Source organism: Megascapheus bottae, chromosome 27 (genome assembly GCF_031878675.1).
Source record: "Megascapheus bottae isolate mThoBot1 chromosome 27, mThoBot2.hap1, whole genome shotgun sequence".
NCBI lineage: Eukaryota > Metazoa > Chordata > Mammalia > Rodentia > Geomyidae > Megascapheus > Megascapheus bottae.
Window position 1 is genome coordinate 8,824,003 of NC_143535.1, and position 18,217 is coordinate 8,842,219.

Genomic DNA, 18,217 nt, shown 5'->3' on the forward strand with positions numbered 1-18,217 from the left:
GGGGCTCAGGGGAGTAGGTACTACTGTTCTGAAAGGCCAGTTTCTGTCATCTCACACCTAAAAGTATCAAATGGGAGAGGCCAGGAGTGGGATAGGGCAAGGGGGAGGTTCCAAGTGGTGGGAGGAGCCAGAGGTGGGTGTGGCCAGGTCCTGAAGAAGCAGGGTAAGGCAGTGGGGGAGGAAGGCAATGGGTATACAACATAAAACACAACTGCATATGATGTCTACCTTGTCTTTGATCGTCATCATTTAGGCTCAGAATTCCAAATTCCTGGTTGTATTTAGAAATTTACTTTTCTCACTGATCTCCTATATCAGATTTTGAACTCCTTGGCTTATATCCTTTTGATAAACGTCATCAGCATGATTATTGGTGGTATCTGGGTGATTGGCCCACGGTTAGCAGCCTGAATCACTACACTGGAGCAGCAGCTAGCAGCAGGCCACAGCTGAACTTCTCCTAGCCTTTCTCCTACCCAAAGCCCTCAGCCTCAAGCCACTTCACCAGGTCTCAAGCCTCAGATGGCCCATCTGTTCATCGTATGGGTGCAGTCTAAGGAAAAATGAGCATTTGGGGAGGAAAATAAGTTTGTAAGTTCCTGGATGGATAGGGACTATTGCTCGCCCTCCAGTAGTGGTTCAAAGCAAGTGTGTGTAATAAATGAGGGGAAGAGAGAAACTACTGCTCAGGGGTTTTAAGTGCTCAGCTTTAGAAGACTCTCAGGGCTATATGAAAATATCTCCAGGACCTGACTTCAAGAAATTCTAGAAATCCCACAGGAACACATCCTGGAACACCCTCACAATCTAACCCTGCCACGCTGCCATTTCAAATCTCCACCCAGCCCTTATCTCACCACTAGTTGCCTTGATCGTATGCATTCCAGGAGTCAGGTATTTACCTGGCATTGTTTTACTTCCTTAGAGGGGGATTTGCCAGCAGCAGAACTGTTGTGTGCAGAGATGGTGTGTGCTTTCTTGGTGACTGCCAACCCCGTGAGACATTTTTTTAATGCCAGCCTACCTTCTGCTCCTCTTCTTTCTCTTCCCCTTTCCTTCTCCACTTCCTTCTTATCCTCTTCCTGACTCCTATTCTCCTTCTTCCTCCTCCTTCTCCTCTGAGTAGGAGTTAGATTTCCCATGGACAAATTGCACTGTGAGAATTTAAGCACTTTTCTTGCGAATCAAATAAAGATGGGCACGTCAGAATTATTTGAAAAGCATGGATCTTGGGATTTTCTTGGTAAAAAGCTTCCTTCTTGGCTTATCCTCCCACCACGTCTTCCTTGGGTTGGCTCCTATGGCTCCTGCTCTCTCCTCCTGTCTCTGTTTTCTATCTTGGAAAGGATATAAATATTGACATATAAGCTTGTAGTTCAGCCTTTTCTTATGAAACTATTTCACCTTTCCCTGGGTGCCAGGAAAGCCTCCTACCCTCAATGCAATTAGCATCAATGGACTACTTGCTGGCACTGTTAAATAGGAAACAGAGGAACTGCATTGGTTACTGCTGTTGTGTTTGCTTATTTTCCCCAGTTTGCACACAGAACATTAGAAGACCTGCTTTAACTACGGCTGTTAAGCCCTGATTGCTGCCCACACATTATTAAGAACAACCAAGTTGGAGCCTTTTTCTTCTTTTGTTTCCCATAGGTAAGAGCAATGCAGCCTTCCTCCCTTTGAGATTCAGTCTTTGTCCTCCTGCCATTTCACCGGTGCATTGACTCAAACCCCACAGAGGAAGGTTCCATTTGCAGAATATTGGATACACTGGTTGGTTGGGTTCATCTTATTTCCTTTCTACACATATTTGTTTAGGATCTATTCTTTATCTGCCTTTGGGGTTGTACAGAAACAACACCATCGGCCCTGTCTTTAAGGAGTTCACAGAACACAGTGTGAAAAAAACAGGTGTGAAATACACTGAATGGAGTTTGAATCTAGCAGTCTATAAGAAGGGATGGAGAAGGTATTTGGGGAAGTGAAGAAGAGGCCCACAGATCTTTTCAAGGTCAGACAGAACGTCTTTCCAGGGAGTGGGAGAACAGAGTCCAATCTGAGAAGAACATGTATCCTTTAGATGTTCTTCAGTTAGTTAACAATATTTGATGTCCCATGTGGCTAGGCCATGAGTTGGTAGGAGGAATGCTGGAAGGAGGAGACAAGCATGGATAGACAGTAGAAGATGCTGTTCTGAGAAACATGCTAAGCCACAAAACCCATAGAGTGCAGAGAATGTGGCAATTAGGAAGTGATGGCTGAACTTAGAGAGCCAACTTTGGTAGAATTTTTGGAAGACATATAGATTTCTTCTTAGTTTAAATTAATTCAGGAATTATTTTCTAGCAAAGGACAAACAAGACCTTTAGTTTGGTTCTTTTTCAGAAAGTACATCAAAGCACATGGACACAGATCTAGCTTGTCTCAAAGGTTAGCAAGTGAGTGTGGTTCTATTTGCTGTTTAGGTTCAGCGTTGTTGAGATCTGCCCCTGAACTTGACCAGTGTGGCAGTGGCTAGTTCTTGGAAATAGTCTTTCTCCAGATGACTCTCCCTCTAACTGGTAAATTTTAGGCTTCAGTTCTTCTGTCCATTCTGAGGCACACATCTGTTGATAGGATTTTCCATCTCACAGGATCTTTTTTCCTCCTCCCCCCCCCTCCTCCTCCTCCTCTTCCTTCTTCTTCTTCTTCCCAGTCCTGGGACTTGAACTCAGGGCCTGAACACTGTCCATGGGCTTTCTCAAGTCTAGAGCTCTACCATTTGAGCCACAGCACCACATCTGGCTTTTTCTATGTATGTGGTACTGAGGAATCGAACCCTGGTCTTTGTGCATGCTAGGCAAGCACTCAAATCTTGCTCCTAAAAGTAGCACTTTGTTCCTTACTCTGAGGTGGATAGGGATGGGAGGGGAGTCAGTCTGGGAAAATAAACGAAAGGATGGTGAGTCTCCAAAATGAGGTTGTTCAAGGTTCTGGCTAAGGGGTGTCTATGCCTAGGCTTCACTTGGAAAGCTGAGCCTTGGGGTTTGGTTGATGTTCGATGTAAATTTTTGGCCCTGGGCAGGGTGAACCTTCTTCGTAAAGACCCTCAGGTCTCTGAAAATGTCCTCTGTAACTGATGCCCCATTTACTAAAGGAGAGGCTGGATCTGAGCAGGAGGAGCCTGGCTGGCACGCACAGACATGGTTGTGTTATATGCCAACTCCTGGTCTTTGAGGGCTGACAGGCTTGGTCTTTCCTTCTGGACAGTATTTCAAGGTATTTTGAAGCAGACAAATGGCTAGAGTGTGTGCCACACAGGAAGAGATGGCTGCTTCAAACAAGGCAGGAAGGTGTCCGTGTGCAGTGTTCCAGCTTGGCCAGCTGCTTGGGAAACTTTTCTTCCCCAGGTGCCAGCTTTCCTCCAGACCTCTGTGGTCCAGAGAAGCTTCTCATCTGTCTCTCTCTCACCCAAGGCACAGGAAAGCCCAGGCCCAGAAGGGACAATGCCGCCTTGTTTTCCAACTCAGATTTCTGAGTGGCCTCTTGTTTGGAGGCCCAGGGAGCAAGAACTAACTGTGAAGCAAGGAAAGTACTTCCCTGAGAGTGGGGCTGCAATTTCTTTTTGTCCCCTGCCAAGTGCCCCTCCAAACAAGGACAGAGGCCTCGTACCAGTGGGAAGAATCAAGGGGCCCTGGCTTTCAGACTCTGGGGAAGTGGGAGTCCAGGGAGGGTAACAAAAGCTTCACAGATCCTCAGGGCAGCTTGAAGCATCTGGGTTTGAGAACTGTTGAACCTCACTGGATTAGGCAGTGTGTGACTATGTGCATGTGTGTGTGGCCATACCTGCATAAATGGAAATACTTCCTCTCAGTGATTTCTTGATTCGGAATGGATAGGACCCCAAGAACCTTGGATTTGATAGGACTAATTTGGCAAGAATTGACCTAACCTTATGCAAGCCTAACTTGAATTAGACTCTCAGGTCTGGATCTCATGCCTTTGCTCTATAAAGCTGTGCTTTCATGACAAACAAAGCCTGGTTGAAGGGTGCTTGTGTGCCTGTGTATGTGTGTTTATGTAAGTTTGTGTGCCCTTGTAATTGTGTATGGTGTGTGTGTGTGTGTGTGTGTGTGTGTTGTAGGTGTGCTAGATGCATACACCTGCAGAGATTCTAATAGATATCAATGAAAATAAGTGGACTCTTTCTTAGGCCATGGAACAATCTCCTTTGGTGCCTTTCCATCTCGAACCAGGGTTTTCATTTTCCTATTAACGGCAACAATGAAGATGAAACTGCTCATGCCTATTTGTGGGCAAGAAGCAGACACTTAGAGCTGGAGGAGACTGAGGCACCACTAACGAAAATAATTCCATGAATTGAGTGTACGTTGCATGCTGGAGAGTTTGCACATCTTTTGACTAAATTAATTCCTGAAAGTTTTACCCAAAGTGGGTATTTCTATCCCTGTTTAAAGATGTAGACAGGGCATACAGAGATTGATTACCTTGCCTAAGGTTGGGTAAATGTTGACGTGGAACCTAAGTTTTTCCCACTCTGGATTCAGTTCTGGCCCTACTGGAGACAGGGATTATCAAGAGCAAATGTAGCTATGTCTCTGAGCACCAGGGGGGCTGTCAGGTGGTCCTGGCAGAGTGTGTTCTCTCATGCTTCCCTGCAGAGAGCCCAGGAGTCACTGGTCATTAACCCTGAGGTCAGGGAGTATCACAGCTGCTGTGATTCCAGGAGGAAAATGTGCTTATTTATTTGAGCCAGTGGGAAAGAAATGGGAAGTAAACATGGATGAAGGGTAGAGAGGAAGTGTAAGATGGAGGAAGGGAGGGTGGAGAATGTGCCAGGACATGGCGTGAACTCTAACCTCCCTAGACCATGCTATGTGCTGACTCAGCTCTGGGCCTTTGACATGATATTCTTTTATCACTACTCATTTGAATGCTCAGCTAACTATTTAATGAATATTTTGATTATTCTAATTATAGCAATGTTAATCTCATGTGCTAATTACTGTTGTATGTCCTCATGTAAGAATACTGCATGAGGGAGAAAATAAGGGATGGGGTGACAGCATCCAAAAAAGAAATGTATTCATTACCTGACTTATGCATCTGTAACCCCTCCGTACATCACCTCTACTGTAATAATTTTTTTAAAGAATGCTGCATACGCTGAACAAGTATCTAACATCAAATCGAAGGATCAATGGGAAAACAGAAAATAGTCATATAGCTAAATTAGTGGAAACGACCATCCCAGATTCATGAGTTACTGAAGAAAATACACCAGGTATGGGAAAATAGGCTTGGAACATTTCCCAGATCTAACCATCCCCTAAGACAGCTCCTCTCCCCAAGAAGACTGCCTAACCCAAAAGGACAGATGACTCCCTGACATGGATCTGACACACTTCTGGCCACAGCCTAAGGGGGGAAGGATTCCTTTTAGCCCACACTTTCTGAGGTTTTAGTCCATCGTGGAGAGGCAGCACCACATGGCAGGGGGAGATGTGGAGAATGAAGGTGTTTCCTCCCTTTCACGGTGAGCAGGAAGGAAGCACAGAAAGGAGAGGGGGGATAGAGACCACCCCAGCCCGTGATCTACTTGCTTCTGCTAGGCTTCACTTCCCCAGATCGCACCACCAGTTAAAACACGGAGCATTCCTCACCGGACTGTAACCAAACCAGAATACTACATTTACAATCGTGTTGGTCTCTCGCCTAGCGAGTGTGCTCAGTGAGATGCAAGAATCAGGCTTGGTGCCTGGAGCTCGTAAGGTGTCTGACACAGCTTTGGCGTTGAACAATTTGTAGCATGGATGGATGGACGTTTCATGTGCCTCAGGCAGGCACATCAAGCCTATTTCCACTTACGCCCTCAAAACTGTGATCTGTTTGTATTCTTCCTAACTATTGCTGGCTGTTCCCTTTTCTTTTGAACATATTTGGGGATTTTATGAATGGGAATGATTTACACTGCAGCATATGGCCACTTTAATTAAGCAAAGGGTATCGTATTAGTGGCATAATAAATAGTGTATAATTTCTCAGGCCTCGCGTGTATTTGCAAGTGTACCATGTGGGTGACATAAATCTTTCTATACTTGGGAGGGGCAGAAAGATTCCCTATGGCTCTGATCCGTTGTGCATGGAACATAATAACTGGACATTCCAACATCTCAGGAAGAGGCAGATAGCCACACTGGAATTACCTGGGTTTTCCCTAAACATGGTAAAAAGAAGAAGAGCTAAGAAGGCAGAGTAGGAAGGAGGAAGGGTCACCTGCTATGGTCCACGTGTGCCTCCTATGAATAAGAGACTCTGTTCGTCACTGAAGAAGCAGGCCTCCCTGCTGCTTGAAGGACTCAGAACCAGCCCTGGGCTCCTAAGCTTTGTTACTAAATATGTACTCAGGTCGGAAGAATTAGAATCTATCTGGGAGAAAGTGGGGAGAGGGATTAAAAATAAAGGCAAAAGTAAAGCAAGCTTGGCCTGTGTGAGCAATGGAAATCCAGTAGTGTGTAAATGTGCCAAAGAAACACCAGACAGGTTAGAAACAGATCCTGACAGTCTATTTGGGACCAGGGTATTTGAGTGATTAAGATGCCCTGGACCTTGCACAGGCCCTGTTACGGCTCTTCCTGGAGTGGAGATGAAGATGGGGACTTCCCTCGTTCAGTGCCTTCCATCTTCAGGAAGTCACAGGAACGAGTTTCCCCCCATGGCACTCAGAGAAAGATTCTCAAAAAACTCTCCTGTGCTTCATCTCCCTACAGAAGCATAGCAGAGCAGGAAGCGTGGAACATACAGAAGTACCACTGAGTCTACAAAGGTGAGTGCCATCCAACAGAAGGAAGGGGGAGGAGGCATTAGCAAAAATAGAAGGATGCGCCGCTCATTTCACGTTATGCGCCGGAAAGACGTGTTATCTATCATCTATCGATCTATCTATCTAGCCATGTAGATGGAGTGATAGAATGAATCTGCGGGCCATAGCATTTGCAGACTACCAATCACCAGACTGTCACTTTCACTTTCTTCAGTCTCTTTAACTCTTTTTGAGTCTCTTCTGGGAATACTGTTATAATTTCAAGGTATGAGAGGGAATAGCCAATCGTTCTGCTGAGCAGCCTGGCTGATTCATTCTGTTCCCTATCCTAAACATCACGAAAGACCCAGTGCTTCCACAAATACAGTCTCACAGAGAAGTTCCAGCCTCTTGGTTTAGTCTATGAGCTGGCCAGGCCACCCTACAATGGTTTAGGTTCCAATGCCACTGGCTTGCTTATAGCATTTCCCAGGCATCCAATGCCACACATTTATGTCCCCTTACTCATCCAACTTGCCGCTGGTCCAAGATGCCCCCCCTCCCTTATGCATGCCCCCACTCTAGCCATCTGACTTCATCAGTATCTTCAGAGTCTATCCAAATATCCTATCAGAGACCTTTCTGAAACATTGCCCCCTCACAACTCCACACACCACACACACAGAGCCCACTGGCCTGAGACTCTGCTTCCTGAGTCTCGTGGCTTTAAGTCACCCAAGTGTTTGTGTTGAGTTATGTGCCTGGTCTTCTCCAGGAGGGGGTGAACTCCTTGAAGACTGGACTATGTATGACCCACTCATCTCTATCTTTGGCTCCTGGTACTGTGTCTTGCTTGGCACCTAGCAGATGTTCATGAATCTTCATTGTGCTGAGCTATGCCCTGCAGAACAAGTGCCTCCCCATCCTTGAAGAAGACATCCCAGAATCCTGCTGTGTTGCTTGATGGTGACCAAGATGACAGACCACCCCTTTTACAGCCTGCGGCAGAAGACCCATGACACCTGGCACTATCCCCAGGGGATTCAGGCTGGCTGGCAGGTGTGGGCTCTGGTTGATGGATGGCAGATTCAGTTGCATGTGTTTTTTCTCTCTCTGTCTCTCTCTCTCTCTGTGTCTCTGTGTCTCTCTGTCTCTCTGTGTCTCTCTGTCTCTCTGTGTCTCTCTGTCTCTGTCTCTCTCTCTCTGTCTGTCTCTCTCTGTCTCTCTGTCTCTGTCTCTCTCTCTCTCTCTCTCTCTCTCTCTCTCTCTCTCTCTCTCTCTCTCTCTCTCTCTCTCTCTCTCTCTCTCTGCCATACTTAAAGGAAACACTAGCCCTTATCACAGATAAAATGACTTATCAAATACCATGGGCTTGAGGCCAGGGAGCAAGGCTGTTAGGCAGTAGAAAGAGAAGAGATTGTTCCAAGATTCTAACTGACAGGCAGCTTTTTGAGAAAGAGAGAGCCATGAGCCACTTGTTTCGATAGCCAGATGCAGGAAGGGCTTCATCATCTCTCTCCTCTCACAGGAGCTAGACCAAGACTGACTCAATAGGCACTTCATAGAAAGGTTGAGAGGACAAAAAGTCCTAGGTCATTGTATTGGGGGGGGGGGCGTTGGGGGAGTGGGAGGGAGGATAGAGTGGCTAACAAGGAACTTTACCACCTCAATTGTGGGACATATTTGAGAGGCTACTTTCTGCTGTTTAAAATAGCCAACCTGGCTCTTGTGATCAGGCATACCTGTTCCACAGAGCGTCCGGTCACAGAGTTCACATTTTAACGTGCTGCTTGTCTGCTCCCCTGTGCCCCTGCCCTCTAACCTAAGAGGGAGTGGGGGTGGGAAAGGATTGTGTCCTTTTCCCCAGGGATTTGGCATAGAAACAGGGCCCAGTAGACAAATACTTATGGACTTAAGCAGCTGGAGTGGGCCCTGTGCTGGGTGTTTTCTATCAACATCTCTGCCCCAGTCTTTCTACCAGAGTCTGTTTGGTAAGGCTGACAGGCTACAGGGAATCTCAGCTCCCCCCCTCTCCTGCTTTCCCTGGTGACTGGCAGTGCTGGTAAACAGTCCACAGAGGGAGGAGATTGGAGATGCATTGGCCTAGATGGAGAAGCAAAGTGATTGGTCCCTGTGCTGTCAAGCGATGTAATTGGTTCTGTGTCTGAAATGGGGCTCATGATTGGCTCAGCAGGCGAATAAGGCTAATGAATCCCTTCCCTTTAGGTGATTCCTGCCTGCTTGCTCTCTAGCTGGGTGAGCAGGGCTGGCAGTTGCCAAGTTTGCTCAGTCTAGTCTGTTTGATGCAACCTGAATGTACAGAAGCTGCTCACAGCCCAGAGAAAATAGTCTTTTTCTAGACCTACTGGAAGGAAATTGGCTTGGGGGTCAATAGAAGCCTAGCACAATCTTTCTCTTCTGGGTAAACAAAACAACTATTGATGTTCCTGTTCTTTTGACTTAATATCTTTAACTGTAGGAAAAAAATATCAAACTCACCTAAATTCTAGGCCTTGTCTTTGCTTCTCTTTTTCTTTGGTTTCTCTCCCGGGGTTAGACCTGTATTTTCCTTTTTCTTCAAGTGAAAAATGTAGGTTACAGGCTGGGCCATCAAGTCAGGAGGGGATTGGCAGAGTGAGTGTTTGGTTCTCTCACCTGGAGCAGCTTGGAATGCTTTCTAATGTCATGTTTGGGAGTCTATGGAGTTACTGCCATTACTACTGCTACTTATTATTATTATTATTATTATTATTATTATTTTATATGTTCTATCGGAATGGCTAACAGTTCACATTACAATAATCCTGGGTACCATTTTAACTTTACCTTAACAGGCATTTTTCATCTGTCCTCAAATCTGGCATAATCCACTTTTATGGGAGGAGGGAGAGCTGGTACTAAGGTCTGCAGATGGGTGTGTTCACTGGGTGCTCCTACTATGAGCCACGCTCTTAGCCTTGTTCTGTTCAGTTCTTATGTTTGAGATGGAGTCTTGTCTCCTGCCAAAGGCATGATCAGCCTAAGTTAGACTTCCTGTGTGTCTGGGATAATACACACACCCAACACACATCACTACGTCCAGCTCTTTGTTGAGAAGGGGGAAGTCCCACAAACTTTTTTATCTGAAGCTGGAACCGTGGCCAACTTTCTCTGTTTTGCCCAGCTTGGACCCTGCCCTAGCTTGGGTTGATTTGTGCTACCTATGTGTTCCCCTGGAGACCACACACACACACACACACACACACACACACACACACACACACACACACACATTGCATCCCACCCAGCCATGGCACTGTAAGAATAATATAGGATATAGTTAAGAGTCCTGACAGGATCTCTGCTCCAGGCTAGAGCCCTTACCTCCCAAGGAGGTCATCAGACTAAAAAGGACATAGCTTATCCTCTGGACTTTTCCTCTCAGAACAGCTTCTACCTTCTGTCAGCTTGGCATGGCATAAAGATGTGGACAGTGTCTGAAATCCTGTTATCCAGATGATTGAGAAAAAGGCTCAGGCTGAAAGACAGTAGTAGCTGATCAGGAAAGTAGGGAGAGAGAAAAAGGAAGGGAAGGAGAGGAGAGGGAGAGGAGAGGAGAGTGGGGGAAAGAGAGAAAGTAAGAGAGGGAGAAAAGGAGACAGAGAGAGACAGAAGACAGACAGAGAGAGAGAGAAAGAGAGAGAGAGAGAGAGAGAGAGAGAGAGAGAGAGAGAGAGAGAGAGAGAGAGAGAGAGAGAGAGAGAAAGAGAAGAGGACTGACAGAGACAGAGACAGAGAGAGGGGGCAATCAAGAGCCTGGGCTCAGAGACACAGGGAGGAGCAGGACCAGCTTTGTCTGTCCCAGGCAGCTCTGTCTCCCTGGAGGACATCATGAGAGTCCCGGACTCTATTTCCAGGGACCTCCTCTTTCTCTCTCTGGCCTGTGGTGAGCATCTGGTCTTCTTATCCAACCACTCTCAGTAATTCTGAAGGAAGGGACAGAGGAAAAAGCCCAAGTGTGCTGTTCCTTTATGCAGGGTTATTTATATTCTTGGTTGGCCTCAAAAGGAGAAAGTCGATGGCTTACATTTTTTTTCCCAGAAAGATCTAAATGTTCTCTAATTAACCTATTCATTTTAATTATATAGTCATAGCCATTTATTTGCTAATCTGAAACCTGAACACCCTCAATTCAAAGGAGTCTCTCCACCAGCCTCTACCTCCCCCCCGCAACTCCGTGAAGTGTTTAAGTCACTTGTCAATACAGAGGGGATAATAATAATAAAAAGAGTGACATCCGATCAGAGAGCAAGGGAGTGGAGGGAAACAAAGCCCCATTGCAGTCAGAGCTAATGGCAGACTCCTCCATATTCATCGGGGAGGAGGTGACAGCAGAGCCAGCAGTCCCCTGGTGCTGCCGGGAGCCAACAGGGCTCCGCCCACCTCCAGGCCTCCCTCTCCACCAGGGGCCTTTCAGGCCTCAGGGCTCATTTTCCATCAGGAACCCCAGAAGCCTCATAGGTACTGCTGTTTTATTCCAGATATGACATTCATCTTTGAGTGAGAGAGGAGATGCGACCATATCCACACACCCATTTCTATTTATTTTGGGGGAAAAATAAGTAATGGTAATTACTTGTAGCCACCACAAATATTATTGGCACATCACAGATTAAAAACTCACTTGCAGACATGACAAAAAAAATCAGATAGACTGTTATTACATTTAATTCCTTCTCCATACCCTGCAATTTCACCTTATTTTTTTTCCCATCCTGGTACAGAAAAGATTGCCAGCATGCCAGGAAGGAAGAATGAGGTGATTACAAGCAGATTCTTGAATTTGTTTCTACATACAAAGACAAATCTTACAAATACTAATTTTAGCCAGTATTTATTGGGAGACTCCAGGGCAAATGTGCAGAACACTGACAATCGTGGGTTCTGAATCCTCACATCAGTCCTACCAGGTAGCAAATGGACATTTATGTTCTATGAGAATAGTAGCTCAGGGTATAACTCATGGCCTTGCATTTGCTGGGGAACATTCTACCATGTGAACCTCAACCCTAGTCCCTGTTCTCTTTAGTTTTTTGTTTTTGTTTTTGTTTTCTCCAGATAGAATCTCATGCTTTTGTCCAGGCTGAGCTTGGACTATGATCCTCCTATCTTTACCTCCCTAGTAAATTGAATTATAGACATGTGCCTCTATGGTGAACTTATCTTTGAGAGAGTCTCATTCACTTTTTGCCAGGACTGACTTTGACCTGCTTGTTTACTTTCTGAGTAGCTGGGTATACAGACATACATCACCCAGAGTAGACTGAATCTTAAAAGAGGTGACATTTTCCCAGAGTCACAAAAACAGCCAGTGAGTGCACCAGTCTGGACTCTGCTGGACTCCTGAGGGCCTGTTTGAAACAAGTTAACTATTCTGTTTCCCAGAATAAACATGATAAGGCCAGCAATTTACAAATCTTTCTGCTTACTTTGGGTGACAGATTGCTTGTGACATCCCATGCAATTGTTGGTACAGAGAAAAAGAAAGGAGACTGAAGGCTAGAAGGCCCACACACATAGCAGCTTGTAGCCCTGGTCAAGTCTCACTGGCGGTAACCAGGCCATACCCTCCAAGGCCCCTTGAAGTTAGACATGGCTTCAGGGCCATGGTTTTCTTGGAGAATTCCAAGGAGAGCTGGAAAGCGGAGTACTCAATCATGCAGAACCTCTGCAGGAGGAAAGAGGCTGCTCTGTGTGCTAAGGGACCTCCAGGGAGGTTGGATATGGCTTACACTGCTATTCCAGCATGATTTGTCCTTTGTCAGAAGAAAACCAAGTGCTTCAGATGCTTGGCCAAGGAGGAGAAGAAGGGCCAGGGAGAGGGTTGGTATTTGCTGATATGTCACTGTGGGAGGTGTCTAATGAGAAGTGAAGAACTCTACAACACCTAAGATCAGAAGTGGGAGCTTGAGCAGCCTGGGACAAAAGCAGAGTTACAGAATAAGAAAGAAGCCAGGAGGACTTGGAAAGAGCTAGGCACTGTGGGCTTTTTGAACCAGAGACTAGAGGGCAATCCAATCCTGAAATTGAGCATCAATTCTGAGCCTTTACACAGTCAGGTCCCTTCCTTCCCCTCTTCCTCACTAGATTCTTCCTGCATGGGTCCCTAAACAAAGAACCACTGTCCCACACTGTCCCAGCAAGGGACAAGTGGTTGACTAATGTGATTTGGCAGCTTTTTCTGGAACCCTGGAAGCCAGGACTGGGCTTCTGGGTTGCTTTCTTTTAGTTAATGGAATTTTATGAGAAGCTCCATATAATGAGATATACAGCAGGCTAGCCTTGTGATGGGCCCAGGCTTTACCATGGGTGACCCATTAAAAAAGGGGGGGCAGGAGTTTGGCCTAGTGGTAGAGTGCTTGCCTAGCATGCATGAAGACCTGGGTTCGAGTCCTCGGTACCACATACATAGAAAAAAGCTTGAAGTGTGAGGCGAACGTGATACCCACTACACTACAGAATATATAATGAGTTGTCCTTAATGTACTATGTTATCTCTCATCTCTTTTGCCATCCCTTGGTTATCTCATATTGTTACAATATTTCACCCTGTTATCTGATATATTTTATATGTGCTTAATTGGTTATTTGAAATTGGATAGGGAAGGGGGGAAATCAAGATGAGTGGGGGAAGGGTAGGAGGGGAATGGGGACCATGTCATGAGAAAGGGTATCAATGTTTCTATCTGGTGAATATACTGTAACCCTTCTATTAATCACAATAAAAAATTAAAAATAAATAAAAAAGCTTGAAGTGATGCTGTGGCTCAAGTGGTAGAGCGATAGTCTTGAGGAAAGCCCAGGGACAATACTTAGGCCTTGAGTTCAAGCCTCAGGACTGGCAAAAAAAAAAAAAAATCTGTGGAACCCAGATTGAAAACTACAATAAGCCAAATTTCTTTCCATTTACTCCAAGAAGCACTAAGATAACCCCCTGTACATTGAGTGTCCTCCCATAAGGCCTAAAAGAAAAGTCACTCATCATGCTCAAGAAAGATAAGGGATGGTGGGGAGAAATGAAACAAAAGCCTGCAGGAATGGCTTTCCCTCCAACTTCCTCTGTGACGGGCATCAAGGAAATGGAGCACTGGGATGAGCCCTACTCTCCCACTCACCGTGCTGTGTGATCGACGGCCCACGTCAGACAGGGACTGTCCAGACTCTTGAGACATTTGCCTGCCCTCGAGAGCTTGGAGCCACGCCCAGTCTGGTCTTACTGCCAAGCGCCCTGGGACAGGTGGCCTGGGATGAATCAGACAGCTAATTAGCACTCGGTCCCCGCCTAAAAGGAGCCAGAAACATATAAATTGCTCCCGAGAGAGGGAGAGAAGGAGGCAGAGAAGAGAGGGAGAGAAAGAAACAGGGGTTACATCATAAAAAAAAAATCAGCCAAACAGACTCACAATCTCAATTCAGACTCAATTCAGAGTTCTTCCTCCTGGAAGAGTGGCAGAGGTGGCTGGCACCCTGGGGACCCCAGAGGGTAGACAGCTGTGTGGCTGCCTCATCACCAGCATGATGGCTGCCACCTGCCCCACTCAGGTGTGGATAGTTCTCTCTCCATGGTTAATCTGGTGTTTCACATATCTGCTCTTTCCTATCTCATTGCTCTGGACATTTATTTCAGTATGTCAACCTCCTTGCTCTGTCTTTAGCACCACAGAGATTTCTGCCCAGTAAGAATCAAACAGGCACAGTAGCTGATGTGGCATTAATTAACCTGGGGATAAAGCAAGCAATGGGATTCACAACATGGCACTGGGGAGAAGAGAGCAATGAGAAAAACGTTGTGGAAAGTTGCGATCTAAGCATGATCCTGTCATTCTCTGGCTGCAAGACCGTGGCAAGATCCACTCCTGTAATCCTTAGATCTCTTGGGCTGCCTCCTGCTCCTCGGCCCAGGAGTCTAACGTCTAGCATCTTCCTAACCCAAAATGTTTTCGGCTTCCTTATGGTGACACATCTTTAGTGTTTTGATCCACACCATCCTCACTTTGGAGTCTAGCATTCCTATTGATCTCAGTTCCGTGTGGGCAGATCTAGCGAGAAAGGAACTGGAGGTGGGAAGAGGACCAAAGCAATTATTCATTTGAATGATGGGGAAGGAAGTCTTAAGTCTGTAATTAAAGATGACTGCCCACAACTAATACATCGAGTGCCCAGATCTTGGCTTTCAACGTTGTTCTCTAATAGAAGGAACCAAGACTCTGTGGAGAAGTGGCTGATTCCAGACCTGCTCGCCAGGAGTATACACGGATCATGGAAAGATCCCCAAGGTTTCAAAACTTGAAGGGGTGCAGTACACACACACACACACACACACACACACACACACACACACACACACACACACACGGGGGGGGGGGATGGACATATGGCAAAGGACTTAAGAGCCAACTGAAAGACCTCCCCATGGCCAAAGCTACATAAATTTGAATAAGAAAATGAAACAATATTGGATCAACACCAAGGTGTAAAAGAAATGTATATGAGTCTATACTGACATCAATAAACACACATCATAGACACACACACAAAGCTTTGCTTGGAAGCAGCAGCATAGACAATGAGGTTTATCTAAGGCATGATTATTGCTAATTGGAAACTTTGCCCAGCACATAAATGAGACAGAGAAAAGGGAAATCTCTTGAACATAAGAATTCCAAACCATTTATTTTATCACTCCCCTTTCCAGCCTTTTTTGCTTTTTTGATCAATTTATTTTTGAGATAGGAGACCTCTCTCTCTCTCTCTCTCTCTCTCTCTCTCTCTCTCTCTCTCTCTCTCTCTCTCTCTCTCTCTCTCTCTCTCTCTGCCTCTGTCTTCCTTCCTTCCAGCTGAGATGACAGATACATGCCAGTGTACCCAGCTATCGGTTAACACGAGGGTCAGCTTTTTGCTTAGTCTAACCTTGAACTGTGATACTCCTACCTCTGCTTCTTGAGTAGCTGGGATTACAGGCAAGAACTGCAATACTGGGCTGACATCATACACTCTTGAAACAAAGCAATGACTGCAGTGTTTTAGCTCTGAGGATTTCCTCCTGAAAGCCACAACCCTGGTATAATCCTAACGCAAGCATCAAAGTTCACCTGAGGGATGTCCTATAGACGGTAGGAAGCAAAACCATCACAGTGCTGGCACAAGGAAAGTCTGAGAAACCAGCTCTAAAGAGACATGACAACCGATGCAATGCAGTGTCTTCGATGGGATCTTGAGGCAGAAAGAGCGGCTTAGGTAAAAACTAAGGAAGTCTACATAAATGAGAGACTTAATAAGGATGTGCCAGCATGCATTCGTTCACATAGCAAATGTGCCACACTGAAGTGAGATGTTACTCACAGGGAAGAGGACTGCTGCGTGTAGAGAAAACTGTGCTCTCTCTTCACATCTTTCTTCTGAGGCCCTCAAACTGTTCTAGAAAACCAAGTCGATATTTTTTTTAAATGTTACAAGAATCACTTGTTTCATATGAAGCATGAGTCATTTGACTGATGTAGGCTGAGCAGAGTCACTTTGTTGAAAACTGTGAGGACAGACCTGGGTACTGGGGTTTGCATTTATGATCCCAGACACTTGGGACGCTGAGATCTGGAGGACTGTGGTTTAAAGCCAGCCCCTGCAGAAAAATCCATGGGATTCCATCTCCGAAACAACTGGCAAAAAACAGACTGGTGGCATGACTCGGGTGGTAGAGCACCAGCAAAGCAAGTACAAGGCCCTGAGTTAAAAGAAAAAGAAATAAAAGAGCCCTTGGATGCTGGTAGTTCACGCCTGTAACCCTAGCAATTCAGAAGGATGAGATTCTGAGAATCACAGTTCGAAGCCAGCCCAGGCAGAAAAGTCCCTGTGAGATTTTTATCTCCGACTAACCACTCAAAATCTGAAAGTGGAGCTGTGGCTAAAGTGGTAGAATGCTAGTCTTGTGCAAAAGAATCTCAGAGATAGTGCCTAGGCCCTGAGTTCAAGCCCCAGGACTGGCATTTAAAAAAAAAAAGAATTGGAGTGGGTTCTGCTGATTGCTTCCCCAGTTTGTACTCTCTTGATGGACACAAAACCATTTTTCATCAGGGGGACAAACCCCTGTAGTACAGGTGCAAGTACACTTAGTGTATGAGTGTATGTGTCTAAGCATACACTCAGGAACTCAGCCTTCTAGAATCAAAAGCGGAATCTTTGTTAGTAGAAAGCCCTCTGCCCAGGTGTCCTTTCCTCTTCTTCCTCCCCGGAATCTGGACAGGTATCCTGGCAATGCCACAATCACCATTGGTACAGTGGAAGGACGGAGGTGGAGATACCCTGAGGCCCTGGTGGCATTGCTGATGGCTGCCAAGTCCAGACCTGCCCACTTCTCGGCTTGATTAAGTGAATCACATAAGCCCTTACTTTAGCGTTGTGGTAGTTGCCTTTTTAGGTTTTGCAACTGAATACTGTAAGTACCTTACATAAGAACCAACTCTTTAGATGGAGAAGCATGAGAATAGGGTCAGGGAAAGACAAAGAAATTGTGCTCAGGTGGTTCTGTGGCGAGGATGCCAAAGCAGAGAAGACCATTGTGGGGGAGAAAATAAAAGTTTCAGAACTAAAAGCAACAGCATTGCTGTTGAGTGTTGCTTTTATTGAGATGAGTTTAAGCCACATATCAAGCTGGCGTGGGGTAGTGTATGAGTCATCTGCTGTTTGAGGAGAACATCTGGACACAGAGAAGCAGAGTCAGCTTTGTCAAAGCCACCCAGCAATTGAAAGGCAGAGTCAGGAATGGAATCTGGATTGTCTGCCATATTGGTCTGCAAGAGGGAATAAAGCTGATGAAGAGATCAGAGGCAGGAAGGAGAGACTGGGAAGGCTTAGTCTCATCTGGCGGTCATGCAGGGGAGAGAAACCAGAACATTCTTATCATACTACAAGAGAACAGAGAATAAGTTCAGGGTTCAGCTAATCATGGAGAGAAGAATGACCACATATAGCTGGGTTTTCAGCCAGAAGATGCAATTCTTGAGACCTGGTGTTAAGATTGCAAGCAACAATCTTGTGAGAAAGGGATGAAGAAGAAAAATAATCTAGACTTTTGGAAATTTTTCTGAAAAAAATTGAATGTAAAATATCATCACTGAAAACATACAGGGACAACTTGTTTCCATCCCCTCTGCTAATCCCTCCAAGTGGCCTTTTATGTTTACTTTGCAGTAAACTTTCCTTTGTTTGAAAAAAAAATTCAACATGCATTATTTAACCTATGGGCAAAGCTTTCTGTTATGGAAGACAGACAAGAGAGAACAACTAAAGCATATGACTTACTCTATTGCAGTCTTAGTTGAGTGGGAAAAATCAGTGGATGGGGGTTGTGGATTTTACTTAGGGAAGGGGGATTCATTT